The following is a 6186-nucleotide window of genomic DNA, read 5'->3' as shown; positions in this document are numbered from 1 at the left end:
CCTTGCCAAGAGAGAGACTATGTGAATCTAAGAAGCTGGCGACAAAAAAGGAAGTAGGTACAAAAAATGAAACAGAAGAAGAAAGAAAGGCACCTTGGTAGAAGCCACCGAAAAGGCACAGTGTACTCGACAAGGCTAGTGATATTACGACGTGCACAACGCTTCTCATGGGGGTCGGAGAAGAACCAGAGATAAGATATTTGAGCGACAATGTGGTGAAAGCTAGGCGTAGCCTATAAGAAGAGATGCTCTTTGACTGAAAAGGAGAATCCTACAGCATTGCTTTCCGGGAGCGCATGGCTCAATCGCTGGATAAGGAAGTGGAGGTGGAGCAATGTGATGGATTTTACGCAGATCATTGCTGCGTGCCACTAGTTCTCTCTTTCATTCTCTCGCAGTTCTTATGCAGCGCAAATAGTGACGTCACTATTTGCGCTGCATAAGAACAGCGGGAGAATAAAAGAGAGAAATAGTGGCACGCATCAATCATCTGCGCCACCTGAGCAAAATCCATCACATTGGAGGTGGAGAAGCAAATGACTATCCAGTTAAGGAAGACGCATGGAGACACAAAGGCAGCAATGATTCGTCTGCCAGTGACCGCTGCTGACAAGTTGTTGGAGACTAGTAAAACGCCATAACGACGATATTGCACCAGAAATGACGGGAAGATCAGAGAGCGTCATCGAGTCTCGATCCTAGTAGGCTACACGATTGTGTCACGGAGATTAATTCTGAATTTTTTATGGGTGTATAGGAGTTGCTATGACAATGATGGTTTTCTGATAGGCAATATGAGATAAGAGCTCTTGATTGTTTCTAAACTTAAATTTCTACAGGCACATGAGAATTATTACATATGGATTTCCATTTCTGAAACATGAAATCGTGAATCTCTAAAGCCAGCAATCATGTTCATCCTGAGACTAAATCATGTTTTATGTCCATGTAATAACGCGAACTATGGTCCCTGTATTCACCTTCATCTATCTCTTATTACTGTTTAACAGGACAGGATTATCTATCTATCTATCTATCTATCTATCTATCTATCTATCTATCTATCTATCTATCTATCTACAGTCGGCTCTCCACATCTCGATGTTCTACATCTCGATATCTCTCCCTATGTCGATGATTTCATAAGTCCCTTCAGTCTGCATACATTTTCACTCTCCATATCTCGATATCCTCCTTATCTCGATATCTCCATATCTCGATGTGTTTCTGTTGATTTTACGTTCTCAACATTCTCTCCGTATGTCGATATGATCAATATCGAAGGTTACTAGACCAGAGTTTTGGGATTCAAAACAAATTAGGAGCGCGAAATGACGTCTGTTTGTGTATTACTTTCTTGGCAACGGAGTGTTTTTCAATCTAGTATTCATCAAAAATTTGTTCTTTGTCTCGATCTCTCCCTATCTCGATGGTCCCTTCGATATCGAGATGTGGAGAGGCGACTGTATCTATCTATCTATCTATCTATCTATCTATCTATCTCTATATAATTAAAAATGGAATGGTGTTTGTATGTCACGGCTTGCGAACGGGTCAACGGATTTGGTTGATTCTTTCTCAATTTTGTTCATCAAGGGTTCCGACGTGTTTGTGTGTATACAAATCCCAGGATATTCACCGAGAAATTTGAAAAAAACGAGAGTGAACGGAACTACCATTTTATATGGGACGATCTATAGCGTTGAGCAACAGCCTACTTGATGGCAAGACGAAGTTTGCCGAGACCTGGGAGGGAGAAACCAATACGAAATTTGTATGCGTCAAGGTGAGCCGAGATTCTGCTGTCACGAATCGTCAGTGTGAGCCGCCTACTAAAACAATGGGCTGACATGATAAAAGCGCGTAATTAATTAAAGCATATTTTTTCATTTTGTTGAAGGTGACAAAACAGCAGATAAGATTTAGTTTCTATACATCCAAAAGCAATGTCACATTAGCATTTTCGATTTAAATTAAGAAACAATAGTGAAACATGCTTATTTTTACTCTTTTTCTAAAATAAGTGAAATTAAATGCATAGAGAAATGTGGCCCTTTTTCAATGTTGGTCCGGATAAACCGAAGGCACACATCAAAACGAAACTGGTGATTTTAACCAAGCCAGCCTTGATTGTCGTTGGCGAGCTAGAATTATCTTGAAGTTTGTTGCATATTTAGTGTGTAGTATCGGTCTTCTATGAAATCTTATCAAATACTAGCATAATTATTGAGTTTTATTCAAAAAAGTATTGCGCGGAATTAGGCCACATATTTTTTCATAATGCCCTAATTCCGCGCACTGTTCTTCGCATAACAACAGACAAGTAAAACATGCTATATCCGTCTTCACATCTGTCTATTTCTCTGGAAAGTAACTTTATGCATACATACGTTTCATGTACAAGCGGAATATCGGGAAAGCCCACTTAGGCAGCGTCCATAAATGACGTAGCATCTTTTGACCAATTTTTGACACCGCTTCCCCCTTCGTAGCTTATTTTCCCATACTTAATACATGGTTCGTAGCAAAATCGTAGACTTCCCCTCCCCCCTAAAAAGCTACGTCATTTATGGACGGTCCCTTACTGTGAAAAATACCGGTTTATGCACAGCCCCAACAAAATAGTCTATACACACTTAGATTTTTTTCACGAGCTCGGCTGTGCGGATCTCGGTTGAAATTAGCCGAGATTCGGCATTCTGAATTAAGTGTGTACATCTGTGCGCACAAAATTTACTTAGCATAATGAACCACACATAACATTGGCAATGTATACTTGTTTATGATTCTAATTTATATTATACAATCCATATAGAATTATTGTAAAAACAACAGATCGTTCACATGTTCAACAGGTCGTAATTTGTAGAAGACCCCACAAATTACGACACACTCTCGGGAAATGATTCACGGAAACTTTACGATCTCTACATAATTTACGAAGCCTCCATACAAAAAGTATGATAATACGGGGGAGAAGGATTGAAAATGGCCATATTTTGTGTGACGTCATTTATGGATGACCCTTAGGTTCTTCTGAGGTTTCTTTTTGCTTAAAAAAATAAGTTTCAGTTACCCGTGGCATTAGTGGATACCATTGATTGATTTGCTTAAAACTCTTTGATTCCAAACAATAATGCGAACTGGTCCTTGTATTGTATGAACAGTGCAGTTTGCTACAAAGCAAAGCCATGCTGAAGGTGTCTGGGTTCGATTCCCGGTCGGTCCAGGATCTTTTCGTAGTGGAAATTTCCTTAACTTCACTGGGCATGAGGTATCATCGTGCCTGCCACACGATATATACGAATGCAAAAATGGCAACTTTGACAAAGAAAGCTTCAGTTAATAACTGTGGAAGTGCTCATAAGACCACTAAGATGAGAAGCAAACTCTGTCCCAGTGAGGACATTAATGCCAAGAAGAAGAAGATGGGGTTTTTTCTCGACCGAATTTTCTAAAACTATGCAATAAGAAGCATATTTAAGCCAAATATGAGCTCAGTAGATTTCGAAAGAGTATTTCATTTCTAAACTTTCCAGTTCAGTGAATAACATAATTGAATTGTTAGATTCTATGGGATAATTTCACAACATAAAATAGGGTGCTCATATCACCCCATCGACAGAAGAATCGACGAAAAATTCATTCGTGTTTTTTTTAAGTGCGTATTGATCTAAAAATTTCAATTATTACGACTTTTCTTAAGATGGCCAAATTGCCCCACTTTCCCCTAGACGAAATTCACACGTACCAATGCTACGGTTTTGGTTATCTTTATTTCATGTGATAGACAAAAAGTTAATAAAAAAAAACTGAACGTAGACTAAAAAGTTACGGTTCATACAAAACTCTACGTTTTCTCATACAAAAAGTGTTACGGAAAGGGAGGGGGTTGAAAATTTTCAATTTTAAGTGTTACGTAACTAATGGATGCAGCCCCTTATCAAAATTAATGTTAATTTGATTGTTTCACGAGTGCGCGGAATTAGGCATTCTTCTGCGCGGAATATGGAAAAGCGTTTAAAAAATGCGCGGAATTAGGCAATTTCAACGAGTGAACTATTTCAAAAAAATCACTATTGTAAATTATGAATACAGTCTAGTTTATATTTTTCCCATAATCTTGAATAGATTTGCTAGCGATCCACCCATAAAGCTCTTTTGTTGATGCAATACTAATTTTTAATTAACAATTTGAATCGTTTTATTCCTTAACTGCGCTGAATTACGGCACTTTACGGTAGTTATTCCTGCACGAAATGGAAGAATTCTTCGAAAATTTTCTGGAGTAACTTCTTGAGGAATCCCTGATTTATTTTATTGAGGACATCCTGGGAGAGTCATTAAAAGATTTCCTTGAATAATCTTGATTGATTTTCTAAGCAATTCCTCGATGAAACTTTACATGAATTCTGGAAGAAATCTATCAAAATGGCTGAGAAAAACTCAAAACAATCGGCTTGGGTACTCTTCTTCGTGTTGGGTTTCCTGAAAAAAATCCTTGAATGAATTTCTTCAAAAACTCTGGATTGATTCTTTGTGCATTTCTTGAAAGAACTCCTGTGCAAAGTGGAGAAAGAGCTGTGGAATAATATCTGGGAATATTAAAATATTTCCAGTCGAAAATATTTAAGGATGTAGCGTTGGAGTGCTGAAGAATTTCTAGTAGAAAATTCCTCTCAGCATCCCTTGAAAAATCACTAGATAAATTTCTTGACAAATTCTTGACAAATAATTGGCGGAGAAATACCTAGAAATGTAGCTAGAGGTTCCTACAAGAGTTCTTCAAAGTAATCTAGAAGAAACCTCTGGAGAATCATTTTTAAAGCTATTCTTAGAATGATGCGTGAATAAATTCTTGAAGAACATGTGCGCAATAGTCGTGTAAGAATCTGTGGAGGTATCTATGAAGCCTTTATACATTCACAAGGAGTAAAAGGAAAAAAGTTACTTTAGAAATAATTTTATCGAGATGATTTTTTGAATATTTTCATAAAAACAGAGACCAAGTCTCTTGAAAAAGACTTGCATCCGACCCGGAGCTTCTTTTGAGTCCATGAACATTTGAGCAATATTCCTTTTTACTACTCGCACCATTGAAAGGAACTAAAAACTGTCCGCCGTGAATCAAATGAACAATTCAAGCATTTTTTATAAAACCCACAACCTTTCTGGGACTTGCAGCTGAAATATCACTGTAAATAACCCCACTTTGAAACACTACAACTGCAGAGCATATGTTCCGAGGTTTCCCGTTTTATGTTACAGAAACGACAGATATCGAGTAGTGCTTCGTGAAGCCCAAGCAGGACAGTTCGGTTTTGCGTCGTCCGATAGATTTGGCTCACGGTTTCGCGCATGTTTTCGTCGCCGGAGATTTTTTTTTTTTTTTTCCTGTTTTGGAGCGTTTTGCTAGGTAGTGTTCGTGAAGCCCAAGCAGGACAGTTTTTGCATTCAGAAATGGAATAGTGAAAAGTGAAAAATGAAAAAGTGATTTGTTTGATTTGTGTCCTCAGTACTGTTGGTTTTTGGCTGCCCTCAGTTCACCGAACCATCCGGAAGTGACAGGCAGCTCATAAATTTGGAGAATCAATCCGGTGAGTTTGTTCCAGTATGATACTTTTTCTTTTGTGAGCCTTCCGGATTGTTTTTGTCCGCGTCGTGGAACTTCTGATCGTTTCTTGAACGGAAAATGTTATTTTCGGAGTTTGATAATTATGTTCAGATTGCGCATTCTGTCCGGGCGGGTGTTACGCAACTAACAATCGGTCGTGGATGCTTTTTAACCGTTCGATGACCCTGGAGGGATCGATTCTGCTTTTCGTATAATTTTGAGCAGAAAAACCGACTGTGTTATCCTAGGGTGTTTAGTTCGAACGCGCTTCCTTTCCTTTTTCGATTATCTAAAAATACAGTACCACCCAGTACAGTTTCTCAATGGGCACAGTACAGTTTTTCAATAGGCGTGATTTTTTTTTACGCGTATCGTTATTTTATACAATCCGATGACCCTGGAGGGATCGGTTTTGCTTTTTACTGGTTATTGAGCAAAAATATTACTGCACAATCGACACGCATTTCGCGAAATACTATTTATACTATAAATAAGCTATTGTTTTCTCTTTTGATTGCCGGCATTCAAAAGATTAATTTGAAAACGCTTAAACAACAAATATTTATGGTCTA

The sequence above is a fragment of the Aedes aegypti genome, chromosome 3, assembly GCF_002204515.2.
Source record: "Aedes aegypti strain LVP_AGWG chromosome 3, AaegL5.0 Primary Assembly, whole genome shotgun sequence".
Classification (NCBI taxonomy): domain Eukaryota; kingdom Metazoa; phylum Arthropoda; class Insecta; order Diptera; family Culicidae; genus Aedes; species Aedes aegypti.
Note: the sequence above shows the minus strand (reverse complement) of the source record.